The following is a 19,981-nucleotide window of genomic DNA, read 5'->3' on the forward strand; positions in this document are numbered from 1 at the left end:
CCCCCCCCCCCCCCCCCCCGGATTTTATTTTTTGTAGGACCTTCTTTGGGATCCTAACATTTTTACCCCCCCATACGAACGGCATGATAAGTTTGTTCAGCGCTTTGAAAAAGGCCTTGGGGATGTAGATCGGAATGGATCTAAACAGGAAGGGGAACCTGGGCAGTATGTTCATTTTGATCGTCTGGACTCTCCCCGCGAGGGAGAGTGGGAGTGTGTTCCATCTTTGCAGGTCCTTTTTTACTTCTTCCGTCAGGCTGGTGAGGTTCCATTTGTGGATCACTTTCCAGTCACGGGCTATTTGGATCCCCAGGTAGCGGAATTTGTGTCGGGGTTGTTTGAACGGCAGCCCCTTTAGTGCTCCCCCCCCCCCCCCCCCCCCCCCCCCCCCCCCTGCGGGTGTACTGGGAAAATCTCGCTTTTGCTCATGTTGAGTTTGTAGCCCGAGAAGGCTCCAAACTCTTTCAGGAGCGCGATGATTCCGTCCATGCTGCTTTGTGGGTCCGAGGTGTAGAGGAGCAGAACATCTGCATAGAGTGAGACTCTGTGCTCTCTGCCTCCCCTTCGGATCCTCCTCCAATTTTTTGCTGCCCTGAGCGCGATTGCTAGCGGTTCAATTGCTAGTGCGAACAGCAGCGGGGACAGTGGGCATCCTTGTCTGTTGCCCCTGTGCAGCTGGAAGTATTGGGAGTTGGTATTGTTGGTCCGTATGCTCGCCATGGGAGCGTTGTATAGGAGCTTTACCCAAGCGGTGAACCCTGTTCCAAGCCCGATCTGCTCCAGTACCTCTATGAGGTACTTCCATTCGACTCTGTCGAAGGTCTTTTCTGCGTCCAGGGAGATGATCACCTCTTGTGTTCTCTTCCCGGAGGGGGTCATTTTCACGTTCAGCAGGTGCCTGATGTTCGAGGTAAGCTGTCTACCTTTGACGAAGCCCGTCTGGTCCTCTGTGACCACCTCAGGTACACAGTGTTCTAGCCTTTTGGCTAGGATTTATGCCAGGGCATATATGAAAGACCTGGGCAATTCACCTGTGGGGCTGGATTTCCACCACGCCACGCCACATTTTTGCCTCCGCCGGCAGGATTTTCCGGTACGCCAGCCGGTCAGTGGGGTTTCCCATTGTGGGGCAGCCCCAGGCCGTTGGGAAACTCCCGGTCGCTGACAAAACGGAGAATCCTGCCGGCGGAGAATCCTGCCCCTGATGTCTGCTGATTTCCTTGGCATACCTTTTCATTTTACATTGCCTTGCTTCTACCATTGTTAATTTTACCTACCCATGCAACCTGCAATGGGCCCCGTCATGCAACTTGATATCTTGTAAATCCCCGAGCTTCCATGAGGTTGATATTGGATGAATGATTTTTCTTCTATGTTTTCTTTTCATCGGTTGCTTCCCTTTCTATGATCCAGTAACATAGCAGACAATATAGGGGACGTTTAAAAATAAGTTTTGTGCAATAAGTGAATAAAAATTATCCCCCCCAGAAGATGACTAATTATATTATTAATACTATCATAAGCATTGGGTAGCATGGTAGCACAAGTGATTAGCACTGTGGCTTCTCAGCGCCAGGGTCCCAGGTTCGATTCTCTGCTGGGTCACTATCTGTGCGGAGTCTGCACGCTCTCCCGTGTCTGTGGGTTTCCTCCCACAGTCCAAAGAGGTGCAGGTTAGGTGGATTGATAAATTGCCCTTGGTGATCGGGGGGGTTATTGGATTATGGGGATAAGGTGGAAGTGAGGGTTTAAGTGGGTCGGTACAGACTCGATGGGCCGAATGGCCTCCTTCTGCACTGCATCTTCTAAAAAAAAATTGTAAAATTCTGTAATATAAGCACTGCTCTAAAAATCATATTTTTGAGAAGATAATGAAAAAGCATGCAATACCTTTTAAACCATTAAGTGCGATGTTGCACATGGAGTCTCCCTTGCATCCTTTCAAAATGTTTTTTGTGACAAGTTCAAACAGACCAAAAATTGTGAAAAATATTCATTTCAATATTTTGCAAAATTCTGGGCTCTGCGCAATATGGTGCATAAACATTCTCATGCACAAAATGAGACTTATCAGCAAATTGTGGATAGCTACAACTGGGCTGAATTCATGCCAAATACTTGCTCACCTAATTTTCCTGCTGTGCCTGTCCAATCATACAGCTGAAAACAAAACCTACTCGATATCTGGGGCAGAATTCTCCGACCCCCCGGGGGGTTGGAGAATCGCCCGGGGCCGGCGTCAATCCCGCCCCCGCCGTGTCCCGAATTCTCCACCCCCCCCCCAAGATTCGGCGGAGGCGGGAATCGCGCCGGTCGGCAGGCCCCCCGCGGCGATTCTCCGGCCCGCGATGGCCCGAAGTCCTGCCACTGACGGGCCTTTCCCGCCGGCGTGGTTTAAACCACCCCTGGTACCGGCTGGATTGGCGGCGCGGACGGGCTCCGGGGTCCTGGGGGAGGGGGGGGCGCGGGGCGATCTGACCCCGGGGGGTGCCCCCATGGTGGCCTGGCCCGCGATCGGGGCCCACCGATCGGCAGGTGGGTCTGTGCCGTGGGGGCACTCTTTTTGTTCCGCCCCCGCCATGGCCTTCACCATGGCAGGGGCGGAAGAGACCCCCTCCCCTGCACACACGCCGGTATGACATCAGCAGCCGCTGACGCTCCGGCGCATGCAAGGACTTACGCCGGCTGGCAAAGTCCTTTCGGCCCCGGATGGCATGGCGCCAAAGGCCGTTCACGCCAGCTGGCGGAGTGGAAACCACTACGGCACGGGCCTAGCCCCTCAATGTGAGGGCTTGGCCCCTAAAGGTGCGGAGAATTCACGCCACTCCGACACGCTGGGACCCCCGCCCTGCCGGGTAGGGGAGAATCTCGGCCCAGATTTGCATTGTGCAAATCATTTGCCCCCAAAAATATTAGAGTCATTTCTTATATTGATGTGTCAGAGGCTGAGTATGGGAATGCGAACCTCTCTATTCAATATTCCTTGTAAAATAATGTAATCATACCAAGCTTTTGGTCCAAATAAACATGCTTTTCTTGGGAAATTTTTAAGACGTATTGAAATATGTCACTATAAGGTTCCCTTGTAACCAATTAAGCCACTTTATTTTTCAGTCAGGACAAGTGTTTTTGGGCACAAAGTAGGAGTTCCTGATTGGTAATCCATATCACCAAGGGCGGAATCCTTCCAAAAAATGGTCATTTTGGGGGAAAACCGGTGCAAATCATGCCAACTGTTCCGGCACGGTTCCCATCGGAATCCACTACATGAAGGGCGTGATCGAAATGCCATGTTGTGCCTGAAAAGCAGCGCACAGCAACGCAACGTAGCCGTTAGAAGCCGGGAAACACCACTCACTGGATCTACCCAGCTCGCAACGCCTCTTGACCTGAGCACTCTGGCACTGCCAACCTGGCACCCTGGGTGGCCACTTGTGTTTCAGCTTCGTACCTCGTACAACAATGAGTCAGAATACAGGAAGGGGATAAAGAACCTAGTGGAGTGGTGTAACGACAACAATCTCTCCCTCATTGTCAGCAAAACTAAAGAGCTGGTCATTGATGCCAGGAAGCAAAGTATTGTACACACCCCTGTCAGCATCAATGGGGCCGTGGTGGAGATGGTCGACAGCTTCAAATTCCTAGGTGTACACATCACCAACAATCCGTCCTGGTCCACCACGTTGACGCTACAACCAAGAAAGCACAACGGCGCCTATACTTTCTCAGGAAACCATAGAAATTTGGCATGTCAACATTGACTCTTACCAACTTTAACAGATACACCATAGGAAGCATTCTACCTGGCTGCACCACAGCCTGGTATGTCAACTGCTTGGCCCAAAACTGTAAGAAACTTCAGAATCGTGAACACTGCCTAGTCCATATCCCACAAACCCACCTCCCATCCATTGACTCTGTCTACACCTCCTGCTGCCTTGGGAAAGGGGGCAGCATAATCAAAGACTCCTCCCACCCAGCTTATTAACTCTTCCACTTTCTCCCATCAGGCAGGAGATATAAAAGTCTGAGAACGTGAACTGACAAATTCAAAAACAACTTCTTCCCCGCTGTTACCAAACTCCTAAATGACCTTATGGACTGATCTGATCTCTTCACACATCTTCTCTACTGAGTGGTACTACACTCTTGTTTGCTTCACCTGGTGCCGATGTTTATGTATTTACATTGTGTATTTAATGTTTGGCTGTGTATTTTCTTTTCATGTTTGGAATTATCTGTCTTAACTGCATACAGAACAATACTTTCAGTGTACCTCGGTACACATGACAATAAACAAATCCAATCCAATTCAAAATCAGAGGCCTCTCATTTAAGACAGAGATGGGAAAAATCTTTCTCTGAGGACTGAGACACTTTGGAATTCTCTGTCAAAAGGCGGTTCATAGGTAGTAGATAGATTCTTGATTAGGAACGGGATGAAAGGTTGTCAGGGGCCAGCAGGAATGAGAAGTTGAGGTTAAAATTTGATCAGCCATGATCTTTTTGAATGAAGGAGCAGGCTGGAGGGGTCAAGTTGTCTTCTCCTGCCCTTAATTCTTATGTTTGCACCCCTGGCCTAACATTCAGGGTCGTATTTGCCTGTGATCAGTTATTTATTTCCGGAGCTTTTCATAATCCCTGCCAGTAAACTGTTACAAGCTTATCATCCAGCTAATTGTTCTAATTCCTTACCAGACTTTTGAACCATGGAGTTAACTTCTATTCTACTTCCACACTCTAATTAACTTTCACATTTTGGCATGCATCATCATTAAGGAAAGTTAACATGAAATCCTAATAAGGCTGGAAAGTATCTTTATTTATTCTAAACATTTATCCAGTTGCTCGTTCACTATTGCAGAGGTCTAACCATGGCCCTCTTCTGGCTAGCTACAGCTAGCATCACCTAAGAATAATTGTGGAGGCGGTGGTATCATGGTATTGTCACTGGACTAGTAATCTTGAGACCCAGAGTAATGCCCCAGAGACCCAGGTTCAAATCCCACCACGGCAGATGGTGAAATTTGAATTCAATAACAAATCTGGAATTAAAAGTCTAATGATGACCATAAAATTATTGCCAATTGTCGTAAAAACTGATCTGGTTCGCTAATGTCCTTTAGGGAAGGAGTCTGCCATCCATACCTGGTCTGGTCTGCATGTGACTTCAGATCCACAGCAATGTGGTTGACTCTTAAAATGTGGGGGCAATTAGGCACGGGCACCAAATGCTGGCCTTGCCTGTGACACCCACATCTCAAGAACAAATAGAGAAAAAAAAAGAAATAATTATAAAACTGGTTTTGTTTTTTAGAGAAATTAAGCAATTTTAAGTAAGACAAAACTTACAAGACTAATCTGTTTCTTTATCTATTTCCAGTTGACTGCTGAATATATGTTTATTCAAAGCAGATTTCTCATTTCTAATAGCATGCTGCTTATATGTTTGTGTGTTGCTCACCAAGTCATGAGCCATGTCATCAAAGGATGACCCTTACCTCCTAACACCACCGTTTGATTTTCATGGTGGCTGAAATGCAGATAGCACTGTTGGCTGCCACAAAATGAAGGCAGCAAAACTGCTACCAGGATACTGAGTATTGAACCTTCATGGTGCCTCACGGTAGCATGGTGGTTAGCATCAATGCTTCACAGCTCCAGGGTCCCAGGTTCGATTTCCGGCTGGGTCACTGTCTGTGTGGAGTCTGCACGTCCTCCCCGTGTGTGCGTGGGTTTCCTCCGGGTGCTCCGGTTTCCTCCCACAGTCCAAAGATGTGCGGGTTAGGTGGATTGGCCATGCTAAAAAATTGCCCGTAGTGTAAGGTTAATGGGGGGATTGTTGGGTTACGGGTATACGGGTTACGTGGGTTTAAGTAGGGTGATCATTGCTCGGCACAACATCGAGGGCCGAAGGGCCTGTTCTGTGCTGTACTGTTCTATGTTCTATGGTACACAGATTACAGCTGCATACCTGCTGGACGCTGAGATTGTAATTCCTTTTGGTTGCAGTACATATCAGAGCTGGCATACAGCACCCACAGTGATATACCTGCAATCAATGTCACCCTGTGCCATGGGGAAGCCTGCAATACTAGTAAAACTGCACGCTTACTCACCTTTGCTCTCTGGCAAGAGAAAATGACATGTGGACAGCTCTTTTGGAATACAAAAGCAGTGTGGCATCAAATCAGCATTATATGCCAATTGACACCACTATCTGCCTGCTTTATATATTTCTGCATAAAATCTAATGTCCTCACCAAAATGGCACCTGGTGCAGCTAGCACTAGAAGTGTGCACACCATGGACATGACTTTGGAGGCAAAATGGCACTTGTTGCATCAAACTAAGGTGCCAACTTTTAAAGCCATGTGGTGAACGGGAGGGGAGGGGGGTTGCTTTCCAGCTGTTCCCGCCAGCGGGAAGTTCTGGTCATGACAACAGAAAACCCACCTGGGCAGATTCAATGGAAAATCATATTGGTAGCGGCAGAAACAGAAGATCCTGCTGCTGGCGAGGAATATCCCCCCAAAAGTGTTGCATTATAGTTAAGTGCATAGAATTTATGACGGTCAGAATCTACCACTATAATAATTGTGCAGGATATTAAAATGAATAGACGTCAAAGAAAATGTGTTGTTTACAATTTATGGTTTTTCAAACAAATGTAAACAGCAGGTGCAATTTATCGTATTTGATTACTTTTGTTTAATGTATTTTAACATTTAGATTTACTGAGCATTATCTTTGAACTCAGTAGTATCTCATCTAACATTAATGCATTTAACAAATGCTGCTGTAGAATTTGGTCAACGTGCAGCGATTTCCTTTACTAAGGAACACATGTTTCTTTTTATCCCTCGTGTCAACAAGTCTGGAAAAAAAAAGTGCCATCTTTAACATCAGGACATCAATGCAACGGCACTTCTTCATAGCCACCTTGTTCTGTGGATGTAGAATTGTCCCTTTAGTGCCATACCAAAAGAAATGTCCTGACACCTTTGCATATATGTCATGCCATACTTTGCACAGTTACAAAGTGGTGACCATGAAAATAGAGATTTTCAAGCCCATTTTGTTGCTGAACAGGGACATGAAAGTCCTGGCAAAGGGGTGTATCCTGGAGGTGGTTTCTGAGGACTAAACCAATTTTGTGACGGGGAGGCAGCTCTCTAGTATCAGAGGTTTCTGAACGTACTTATGACTCTGTTAAGCGGACGGGACCAGAAGTGATTGTGTTCATAGCCGCGGAGAAGGCATTCAACCAGGTAGAGTGGAGGTACCTGTTTGGTCAAAAATTTGTGGTGTGGGTTTGATTGATGTATGCATCCCACATGGCTAGTGTTCGAATGAACGAGATGAGGTTGTGGTATTTTGGGTTGCATAGGGGGAGTTTGCTCTGGGTTTGAGCCTTTGATAAGGCCTGTTTGGGCATTGTCTGAGTGACGAGTGATTGTGAGGAGGTGTAGGGAGCACTGGTATCATTGTATGTGGACAACCTGTTGTTGTTTGAGTGGCATGGGCAGCACAATAGCACAGTGGTTACCACTGTTGCATCAGAGCGGCGGGTCCCAGGCTCAATTCCCAGCGTGGGAATCTTTTACAAAGACAGAGGGAGGGAAGGAAGTTGGTGCTACTGAACCTGATGCACTACAATTGGGTACTATAATTGGGCAGTGAATGTGGAGAATGTGAGGCGGTAGTGGGATGGGGGATGAAGTGGATCAGGTTGGAGGTGGAGTCCTGTCGGGGCTCGAGTTTAAGGACTCTGGTGATGGTCCCGTTGCCGCTGGCTCTGGGGAAGTTTATGGAAAGTTTGGTGGTGGAGTCGACTATTAAGATCTTGAATCAGTTAAGGAGGCACTTTAAATTGGGCCATATGTCGGTGCTGACACTACTGTATGGGAATCACAGTTTTAAGCCAGGGGAGATGGATGGAATGCACACATGGTCGAAGGAGGTGGAGTTGAAGCGGTTCAGGGATATGTTCTCAGAGGGGAAATTCGCTAGGTTGGATAAACTGCAGGAGCGGTTTGATTATGGAGGGGAGTGAGTTTAGGTATTGACAAGTGCAGGACTTTGATGTAAGGAGCGCCCAATGTTCCCCCAACTACCAGAGTACACGCTGCTGGAGAAGCACCCAGATGAGGTGCGGGAGCACAGCTAAGGCGCTGGTGGAGAGGCTTAAGTGGATGGGGAAGTTAGGGAGGGAGATGGGATGGAGTCTCTGGTGTCAGGCAATGCGGCGAGTGAACTTAACTTCCCCCTGTGCTGGAATGAACTTGATTCAGTTTAAAGTGGTGCACAGGGTACACATGACTCGGGCTTGGATGAGTGAGTTCTTCCCGGGGCAAAGTTAGATTTTTTAATGTATTTTAGAATGTAATGCTAATTAGCCATGTTATTCTGAGATATTGGGGATAAAATTGGTAAGAAGTATGGGCGGGGGCCGGCGAATCATGTTTACATGTTTTGGGATTGCGAGAAGTTGGACTGCTTCAGAAAGGTGGTGTTTGGGACCTTATTGAGGATAGTGGGGGCCGAGGTGGTGATTTGTGGGGTTTCGGAGATGCCAGAGCTGCTGGAGGGGAAAGGGCCACTATCGCGGCCTTCGCCTCTCTGATTGCCCGGCAACAGATTCTTTCGATTTGGAGGTCAGATACCCCACCAGGGGTTGCGGCTTGGCTGGGAGACCTGTATGAGTTTCTCCAGTTGGAAAAGATTAAGTTTGCCTTAAGTGGGTCAGAAGAGGACTTTGAGGTACGGTGGTGGCCACTCATGAAGATATTTCAGGAGCTGTTCATTGCACAGGGTGGGGTTGGGAATGGGGAGGGAAGGGATTAAAACAGGAAAAATGTACAAACTGTTAACTCTGTTTTGTTGGAATGTGGTGTTATTGCTTATGTTTGGAATAAAATATCTCTTTTTTTAAAAAGTAGAAAATACAATTTTCTTTTATACCAATATGATATATGTTCTGGGTTTTGTAGTAATCTGAGATGACTGGAGTTTGTTTTTATGTGCTTTATTGGGGATTATTATCCAGTAATTAGAATTGTAATTGATGAAGTAATTGCACCATTGGTCAAATTTGATATTCTACGTCAATTAAAATGGAGAATAATGCATATTCAGGTGTGATTCCAAGTTTCAGTGAAGTCAAAACTCCAGCAATTAAAATCTTTATTATTGTCACAAGTAGGATTACATTAACACTGCAATGAAGTTACTGTGAAAGTCCCCTAGTCGCCACACTCAGGCGCCTGTTCGGGTATGCTGAGGGCGAATTTGGAATGTCCAATTTACCTAACAAGCACATCTTTCGGGATTTGTGGGAGGAAACAAGAGTGCCTGGAGGAAACCCACGCAAACACGGGGAGAATGTGCAGACTCCGCACAGACAATGTCCCAAGCTGGGAATCGAACCTGGGACCCTGGCGCTGTGAAGCAACAGTGCTAATAACTGTTGTATGTGTGTGTTTATATATATATTACATTCCACACACACATTAAGCAACAATTTAATATACTTGCTATTACCTTATTGACTAAAAGGACTTCAAAGCAATCCCATCAGAATCATATTCAGAGAATTCAATTACCTTGACATTTTTCTCCACTGTAATTTTGCTTTGATTTTCCTTTTGTAGTACAAGTGAGATTTGAGGAGCAGCTCACATGCAAATAAAATGTATGAAAGTAAAATATATTTCTCTTGAATATTTTGATACATTTTCCAGGCAAAGTTACATTCTTTTATGTATTTTAAAATGTAATGCTAATAAGCCCTGTTATTCTGAGACATTGGGGATAGAATTGGTTTTGGAGAAGTTGCAAACTGTGCTATTTTGATAGTCATGGCTTTCGTGGAAATACAATCGTGTGTCTGCTGTTTTGTTACTCTTCCTGACAGCACTGTGGGTGCACCTGCAGTGTTCAAGATGGCAGCTCTTAAGGGATGGGTAACAAATGTTGGACTTGATGATGCTTCCACCCCAGGGTAGTGTCATAATATACATCCAGGTATATGATGAGATGGCTCATGCCAAATTCTTCATGAAGCTGGACGCCTCCAAGGGGTTTTGGCAAACACAGCTGGACGCGTCCAGTCGCAAGCTGTGCACATTCAATACCCCGTTACAACCAAATGCCCTTTGGCATCATCTCCGCCTCAGAGGTGTTCAACCGCATAATGGAACAAATAATGGAGGGCATCGAGGGGGTGCGAGTGTACGTCGACAATGTCATAATCTGGTCCACAACTGCTCAAGAACACATCGATCACCTCAAGCGGGTGTTCCACAGGATCCACGAGCATGGCCTCTGACTCAACAGAGCCAAATGCTCGTTCGGTCAATCAGAAATCAAATTCCTTGCCGACCACATTTCGCAGCATGGCGTGCGGACAAGGTTTCGGCGATCAACGCCATGAAGACCCCGCAGGACAAGAAGGCGCTCCTCCGCTTTCTAGGGATGGTCAACTTCCTTGGGAAGTTCATCACCAACATGGCATCACACACCACAGCCCTCCGCCATCTCGTTAAAAAAATGACGGACTTCCAGTGGCAACCCGCTCATGAGCAAGAGTGGCGTGAGCTCAGGGCGAAACTCACCAAGGCCCCGGTGCTGGCGTTTTTCGACCCCGCCAAGGAAACAAAAATATCCACCGATGCGAGCCAGGATGGCATTGGGGCAGTGCTCTTCCAACGGGATGACTCCTCCTCCTGGTCCCCAGTTGCATATGCCTCTAGAGCCATGACGCCCACTGAGCAATGATACGCTCAGATTGCGAAAGAATGCCTGGGCCTCCTTACAGGGATCGACCAGTTCCATGATTATATGTATGGCCTCCCCAAATTCACGGTCGAGACGGACCGCAGGCCATTGGTTCACATCATCCAAAAATACCTCAATGACATGACGCCACGGTTACAACGCATCCTCCTCAAGCTACGCCGCTACGATTTCGACCTGGTGTACACCTCGGGCAAAGAGCTCATTGTTGCCGATGCACTCTCCAGATCTATCACCACACCGAGTGAGCAGACTGACATTGTCTGTCAAATAGACGCACAGATGCAATTCTGTGCCTCCAACTTTCCGGCCTCTGATGAGAGGGTCGTGCAAATTCGTGAGCAGACGGCCAGGGATCCTCTGCTCCAGCGGGTGATGCACCACCTCACGTATGGTTGGCAAAAGAGGCAGTGTCCCCAGTTTTATAATGTCAAGGACGATCTAACGGTGGTAGATGGCATCCTTATGAAGCTTGACAGAATTGTGATCCCACAGAGCCTGCGGGATTTGGTTCTCAGCCAAATCCACGAGGGTCACCTGGGGGTCGAAAAATGTCGCCGGGAGGCAGTATACTGGCCAGGCATCAGCCACGTTGTCGCCAACACGGTCCTCAATTGCCCGACGTGTCAAAAATTCCAGCCGGCCCAGCCTAAAGAGACTACAGCAACATGAATGGTGACCTCCCCATGGTTCAAAGTTGGTATTGACCTGTTCCATGCCAAGGGACGTGACTATGTCCTCCTAGTGGACTACTTTTCCAACTACCCCGAAGTAGTCAGACTGTCTGACCTCAAGTCGGCGGCGGTAATCAAGGCATGCAAGGAAACTTTTGTCCGACATGGGATCCCACTCAAGGTGATGAGTGACAACGGCTCCTGTTTTTTCAGCCAAGAGTGGTCAGATTTTGCCTGGCTGTACAACTTTCGGCACGTCACATCCAGCCCCCCACTACCCTCAGTCGAATGGGAAGGCCAAAAAAGGGGTCCACATCGTTAAAAGACTATTGTGCAAAGCTGCTGACTCGGGTTCTGATTTCAACCTGGCGCTGTTGGCTTATAGAGCGACCCCTCTGTCCCCTGGGCTGTCCCCAGCGCAGCTCCTCATGCGAACGACGGTGCCAGCTATCCACATTCCGGACCTTGACAACTTCCCGGTCATACAGAGGATGCAGCAGTCTCGGGCTCAATGCAAGTCGGCATACGACGCCCATGCCACAGATCTCCCCGAGCTGGTCCCTGCTGAGTTCGTGTTCAGCTACCTGACGGTGGCTGGTCCGCCACAGCTGTGGTGGTCAAGCAAGTGGCCCCGTGACCATTCCTGGTTCGCATGCCTGATGGCTCCTTTCTCCGGCGCAACAGGCGGGCACTGCGCAGACTTCCACGCCCGCCACCCAACTGTGATGTCCCTACTCGCACACTGCTTCCTCAGGACGTGCCCTTCCACGAGGCCACCGATCTGCCAGTTATTCTACCGGCCTCTACGACCACCGCATTGGAGGCAGTTCTGCCCATTCAGGTGCAGGCGGCCCCTGACCCACCCTTGAGGAGGTCAACCAGAATTTGTCGCCCGCAACAGAGACTGAATTTATAGACTGAATGTTGCATTACCTTGTTATCTCATTGTTTTGACATCTGTACATATCATTTTTTTCTCATGTGTTATCTGCCCTCTATCTGCACTAGACACCTTCCCATGTATATAAGTTAGCATATTCTGTATATACTCAAGTTCCTGTACACATATTCATTATTTACTGACCTGAACACATTTTTTAAAAACAAAGGGGGGAGATGTCATAATATCCATCCTGGTATATGATGGAGTGCAGACAGGCAGTGATTGACACACAGGATGACCAGTAAGCACACAGAACATAGCAGCCAATCACCAGACAGGACACAACCACTACAAAGCCAGAGGACACCAGTTTTCCTGCTCTCTCGGGATCCAGCCTCTGAGACAGTCAGAGCTCGTGAGCAGCAGCTAGTACAAACACCATGTGGTAGTCAGTTAGTCTGGTCAGGTTAGCCTCAGGTCTCCAGTCAAATCAGCATAGTGTCAACCCACAGTCAAGCATGTATTATAGTTAGTTGTTCAATAAAATCGTGTTGCATCTCATCAAGTGTTGGAAGCCTGTCTCTCTCTACACTGCATCAAACGTAGACCCAGCGTGCCCAACACGTCAGGTAGAACTTTTAAAAAGACCAATTTATCCACATTGAATTGATGTAGTTCGTTTCACATAAGAAGACTTTCACATTGTATATTCTGCAAAACAAATGATAAATTCCAGTATGGAATGTACTGATAAATAATTGCTTTAGTGAGATGGGGCAGAATATGTTTCAGTTTATGTTACAATGCAGATTTTAGCTTCTAAATGTTATTCCTGGTTTCTTGTGAGAACCTGTTTAAAATCTTAAGGCATATCTTCATACAGGGCACAAGAAATCGCCCTCAGCATTTATAAAACACAGCTTAGAATTGGATTCTACCCAATGCAAACTCAATAATCTCTTAAAATGCACCAGTTTCTCAGTCACTTACTGCAGTCAACTAAATTTTGCCAAAGCCGAGTCCATATTCTCGAACCTCAGCGTCTTTGAGCTGCAGGCCTCTAAAAGTATATCAGCTTTCCTGGCTGTGATTGCAGGCTGAGTGAGAGTATGTAAACTTGGCATTCAGTTTGACTACCAGCTCGTCTTCCTCCCCATAGCAGTCCAATACCAAATTCATAGTTCCAGTTCTGCAATATTGTTCTTATCTCATTTCTTCTGCTTCATCACATCAAAATTTGACTTTGACGATGCTCTTTTAGTTGAACTTCTGGCATCAACTCTGTGCAAGTTTCAGTGCAGCTAAGACACCATGATTTATGTCCTTGCCCATACAAAGTTCAATATTACCCCCATGCTATTAAAGCTCTAGCAGTGTCGTGTATTACGGCATGTTGATTTCAAAATTTTCCTCATTGTTTACAGAACTTTCTATGGCCTTGTTCCACCCTTATCCCAGTGATCTCTATTCAAATGTAATTCCATGATTCTGTGCTCTTCTGACACCAGGTTATTCCCTCCACACCAACCAATATAGCCACTAATTCAGTCATCTTGCACCTTTTCCTGAAATTTTCTTCACAATATTCGCCTTTCCACATGGTTCTCTGATTTCAGAATGCTTTTCAAGTAGGCATTTAATTTAAAACATGATCAATGTATTGAATCGCGCTGAACAACATTACGACTTAGAGGGATAGCACTGTTGCATCACAGTGCCAGGGTCCCAGGTTCGATTTCCGGCTTGAGTCACTATCTGTGTGGAGTCTGAACGTTCTCCTAGTGTCTGTGTGAGTTTCCTCCGGGTGCTCCGGTTTCCTCCCATAAGCCCAAAAGACGTGCTGTTGGGTCATTTCGACATTCGGAATCCTCCTCCCATGTACTTGAACAGGCGCCGGAAAGTGGCGACTAGGGGCTTTTCACAGTAACTTCATTGCAGTGTTAATGTAAGCCTACTTGTGACAATAAAGACTATTATTATTAGACTAAAACCACACAAATGCCCGTGACCCAATAACCCCTCCTAACCTTTTTGGTCACTAGGGGCAATTTATCATGGCCAATCCACCTAACCTGCACGTCTTTGAACCTGGGACCCTGGTGCTGTGAAGCCACAGTGCTATCCACTTGTGCTACCATGCCACCCATGTTGGAGGCCAATGAGTAAAACTCTCCACATTACTTTAAGAGGACATCCTGAGAACTCTGCTTTCCGTGACCAAAAGACCGTTTGATCAGACAGTATAACATGATGCTGTGCACTCAGCAACTCGAAAACAAACAGAATTATTGAGCATTTGAGGATTATTTTTTTCACATAATATCCTTGGTCAACAACATGCCCTTTATATGAGTTAATCGTATTAGAAACCAATTTTGAGGAAAGAAATGTATCAAAACTGGTTTGCTGCTGTAGTGTGTACCACCAAGGTCAAGCCTGACTGTTGCTAAGAAAAGAGATTAGCTGAAGCAGCTTTGTAATGATGCTGTATCAACTGCAGCTGACAGTTTTGAATGGATGCTAAAATGATTAGGATTATCTCTTGCTAAAATTAATTGTGATGTATAGCCACAATTCATCAGCTATAATTTTTGTGACAGTATTACATGCAGTGGATACTAACAAGAAGACTAGTACTATTAGCATGGGCTTAGATCCTGAAAGAGCCTTGTAGAAGTTGTCACCTCCAAAATCTGAAATGTTTTTGCAATGTCTCAGAACAGCGCAGTTGAATCGACAATGTTATTCATGACTATTAATTAAGCAATGCAACAAGAGGAGAACAATTCACTCTCTATGTACCAAAAATTTACACAAATGTTTTCAGACAAGGTCACACTGTCTTCGCAGTGATTGGTGTTAATGAGCAATCAGCAATTACAATGAAAAAAATATTAACAATTGGGTTTAGATGTTAGTTGGGGACAATAAAAAAGGAGGTTCATGCAATTACTGTAACAGTTCAACAGAGTGAATAACATGGTTCCAATTTCTAAACCAATCCAAAATAAATATTACAGTTTTATTATGTAAAGTTAAAATTCAATTCATCAAATTCATTTATAAAAATTATTGTTAGTGGTTGATATTCCTGTGGAACATAATTCAGAACGGGCTGATTTTTATCCATTAATCCACTTGAGATTAAACTGTTACTGATTGACATCAAAAGGCAAGTCCATTTTTCTCTTAATTATAGCCATTCCTTCCATAATTTGATGACAACAGTTTTGAAGGCACTGTGACTATCCATTGATGCACCAAACATTCTCAGGCATTTGCAATTTGGATCCTATTAACAGCAATGAAGAAAAACTCTGAACTTAATTGGCTTGAAATTGGAATCAAATTGTAATTATAGGATGGAAATAGTGCATTTCATGTCTTTAGTATTTTTATATCAAAACAAATTTAAACTACTTGATCCTATAGAGTTTAGCAATGTATCAAATGTATTAGTAGACACCGGGGGAACTGTCAACTGAAGAATCTAAATGATTAAACACAAACAAATGAAAGTTTCATTCCTGTTCAGCTATTGATTTAAATATCCTCGGTATGATTCTAATATTTAACCCTCCAAAACCAATATTTACAGCTGACTGGTGGGGCTTGTGATTGGTGCTGCTACTTTCAAAAGCCCTAGTAACAGCACTTTAGATATATATTGTGGTTAAATGAACAGTACTTCAAAATTTTGTTTTGTACCATCACCGTTGATGATGATAGATGATTCCATGTGGATAAGCTTTAACTGTCACTTTTATCTAATACTTATGGATGACATGCACCCTTGTGGTACAATGAAATTGACTTTCTTGGTAAAATGGACTTCTTCTGCATTTTGGAATTGTTTTCCAATCTTTAAGGAATGGAAATAACCTGGATATGGCCTCTCCTGCCAACTGAAATTTAATGGGCAAATTACATGTGATGAAAGAATCACAGAAGCAGGTTCCAGCTCAATGTCTGGTGCTTTAGATGATGATGCATCAGTTTTATATCCTCTCAGGCCCTTGGGATTTTTGGTCAGGAGAAATTTAAAGCTGTAGGGAAATGTAACAAAATGAAAACGTCCACCGAGACAACTGTGAAACCAATGTAGAGCAAGTGGAGAACACTCTGTACAGTAGCATTGAAAGAGCAGAAAGGGTGGACAGGAACAATGGGATGGAAGAGGTTGCAAAAAATAGACAAAAGCCTGATAGTGGAGAGAATTGAATCACAAAATGTTGAAGTTAATTAATGAGATGGTTAAAAGATGGGGTTGAGTTGATAGGTAATCAGCATTATAGCCACAATTCATCAGCAGTAGAACGGTCTGCAAACAACATAATTCTTTGACAGCACTTGGCAAAACCTTCTACTGAGTAAAAGAACAGCAGGTGCATGAAAGCACCATCATCTGCAAGTTCCTCTACAAGTTAAATACCATTGTGAGTTGGAAATATATTGTTGTTCCTTCATCTTTGTAAGGCCAAGTTATCTTTCCAACAACACTTTGGATGTATCTTTAAACAAACTAGAAAAAGCTTTTTTAAAAAATGAATTTTAAAAAGGTGGGGAGCTCAGAAGATCAGTGAAGTGGACACTGAGTGCAATAAGTCTCATTATGATGAAGGTTATATGTATTTTTGCCTTAGTGAAAGAGAGCTAAGTACATTGTTGTGCATAGGGGAGTGCGGCAAAACTAAACTCCTTTATTTCCTTGCCACCTGACCACAAGCAGAGGAGTTCTTATTTTTTAAATAGGCGGTGTGTGTTTCCCCAAACCCTCATTTGTGTGAGGTCAATTTTTAATCTGTCTCCTATCAAATTGTCTTTAGAGTTAAATCAGAAGTACAGTTTATTAACATATTCAAACCCGATAAATGGTTGCAATTTCATATAACACATGCAAGTATGCAATAATAAGATAGGAAAGAGGGATTTTCGTAACCATGAATAACTTAAAAGAAATACAAGCACCATAGAAATGGATATCAGTTCACATCATAGCCAGAATTCAGAAAGTCATAATCCAGTGAGTGTTCCTTCATGGAAAAACTATAGTTCAGGTAGGTTCAGCTAGTTGAAGCAGGACTTGCAGAATTCTTTTAAGTTGACAAAAATGCAGCAAGATGAGGTTGATATACAGAGACTTGGTCTGCTCAGCAGGTGCTGGCAAGAATCTTCTTGAAAAACAGGCTTCAATGAGGCTTAGACTTGACACAGGCCATTGATCAGCTTGGAATCCTGCTTTGATGTTTGTAGGCTGGAGTTCAAACAGCAGACTGAGGTACGAGTCTAGAAATGTCATATTAAAAGTTTCTAAAGGCGCTTATGTGTTGTTGACTATTAATATTTCAAAAAAATAATTAATGAGATGTGCATATTGTTGGCAGGGCCATCATTTACTGCCCACCCCTAATTGAATTTGAGAAGGTGATGGCGTGCTGTCTTCTAAACAACTGCAGTGCATGTACTGCAGGAACACCCATACAGTTTTTAGGGAGTCCCAGGATTTTAAACGTGAAGGAATGATAATGTAGTCCCAAGCCAGGATGCTCTATGACTTGAGAGGAATTTTCAGGTTGATGTGTTCCCACGCATCTGCTGCTCTTGACTTTCAAGGTGGTAGGGATCATGGGTTTGTGAGGTGCTGCAATACATCTTATAGACGATACACACTGCTACCACTTTGCATTAGTGGTGGAGGGAGTGAATGTTTAAGCTGGTAGATGGGGTGCCAATCAAGCGGGCTGTTTTGTGTCAAGCTTATTGAGTGTTGTTGGAACTCCACTCATCCAGGCAAGTGGAGAGTATTTCATCATACTTTTGACGTATGCCTTGTAGATGGTGGACAGGCTTTTGGGACATGGTGGTGAGTCACTCATCGCAGGTTTTCTAGCCTCTGACATGCTCTTGTAGCCTAAATATTTATGAATATGGCTGTTGCAGTTCAGTTTCTGGTCAATGGTAACCTTCAGGATATTGATAGTGATAGATTTAGCAATGGTAATGCCATTGGATGTCAAAAGGCAATGCTTGAATGTCAATAAGTGATGGTTTAATTCTCTTGCGTGGCGAAAATGTTGCTAACCACTTGTCAGCCCAAGTCTGGAAATTGCCCAGACCTTGCTGCATTTGAACATGGACTGCTTCAGCATCAGATTCATGAATGGTGCTGAACATTGTGCAATCAGCGAACAACCCACTTCTGACCTTACGATGTAAGGAAGGTCATTGATGGCGCATCTGGAGATTGTTGAGCTTAGGCCATTACCCTGAGGAAAACCTGCTGTGATGTCCTGGAACTGAGGATTGACCTCCAACAAACGCAAACATCTTCCTTTGTGTGAGGGCATGATTCCAACCAGTATAGAGTTTCCCTCCTAGTTCCCATTGACTCCAGTTTTTTCGGGCTCCTTGATGTCACACTCTTCAAATGCTGCCATGATGTCAAGGGCAGCCACTCTCATCTCACCTCTGGAGTTAAATTCTTTTGTCCATGTTTGGACCAAAGCTGTAATGAGGTCAGGAGCTGAGTGGCCCTGGCAGAGCTCAAACTGAGCGACAGTGAGCATGTTATTGTTGACTAAGTGTCACTCGATAGCACTTTCCATCACTTTACTGATGATTGCAAATAAACTGATAGGGTGGGAATTGAGCTAATTGGGTTTGTCCTGCTTTTTGGCTACAGGACATCTGGGCAATTTTCCACATTGATGCGTAGATGCCAGTGTTGCAGCTGCACTGGAACAGCTTGGCTAGGTGCTTGGCAAGTTCTGGAGCACAAGTATTCAGTAGCTTTATTTGGCATATTTTCAGGGCCCATAGATTTTGCAGTATCCAATGCTTTTAGCTATTTCTTTATATCATGTGGAGTGAATCGAATTGGCTGAATACTAGCATCTGTGATACTGGGGAATTCTGGAAGTGGCCGAGATGTATCATCCAGGTGGCATGCCTGGCTGAAGATAGTTGCAAATGCTTCAGCCTTATTTTGTTTGCTGATGTGCTGGGCTCCCTCCTCATTTAGGATGGGAATACTTGTGGAGCCTCCTCCTACAATGAATTAGTTAATTGTCCACCACCATTCTGACTGGGTGTGGCATGACTGCAGAGATTTAGATCTGATCCGTTGGTGGTGGGATCACCTAGCTCTCTCTATTGCATGCTGCTTATGGTGTTTAACACGCAAATAGTTCTGAATTGTAACTTCACCAGGTTGACACCTCATTTTTAGGTATGTCTGGTGCTGCTGCTGACATGCCATCCAACATTATTCATTGAACCAGAATAGATCCCCTGGTTTGGTGGTAATGGTAGAGTGTGGAATATACTGGGACTTGAGGTTACACATTGTGGATTGTTTTGGGTCAGGGTTTAGAGAACCACAAAGTGTATCATGGAGTTCACCTGACCCACAACATTTAATATATTGTGGTATGGGGAGCACACGGCCCACTCTACAGGTGTGGTACAGCAAAAAATGGACAAGTATTTTTAAAAACAAAACAATGTTTATTCTATGAATTCAAGTTAACCTTTTTAAAACAAACAGTGAATATCTTAGCAACCAGTAAATAAAATACACCCCCCCCCAAAGAATACAACACTAAGTAACCTGTATGCTGTCCTTTTA

At 44.9% G+C, this 19,981-nt stretch overlaps 1 protein-coding gene across 14 annotated transcripts in view; it reads left to right on the forward strand.

The window, feature by feature from the left end:
- nlgn1 (neuroligin 1) overlaps nucleotides 1–19,981 on the forward strand; it is a 729,467-nt gene that overhangs the window by 394,558 nt on the left and 314,928 nt on the right. The gene's annotated exons all lie outside the window — the stretch shown is intronic.

This window comes from Scyliorhinus canicula, chromosome 13, assembly GCF_902713615.1.
Source record: "Scyliorhinus canicula chromosome 13, sScyCan1.1, whole genome shotgun sequence".
Taxonomy (NCBI): Eukaryota; Metazoa; Chordata; class Chondrichthyes; order Carcharhiniformes; family Scyliorhinidae; genus Scyliorhinus; species Scyliorhinus canicula.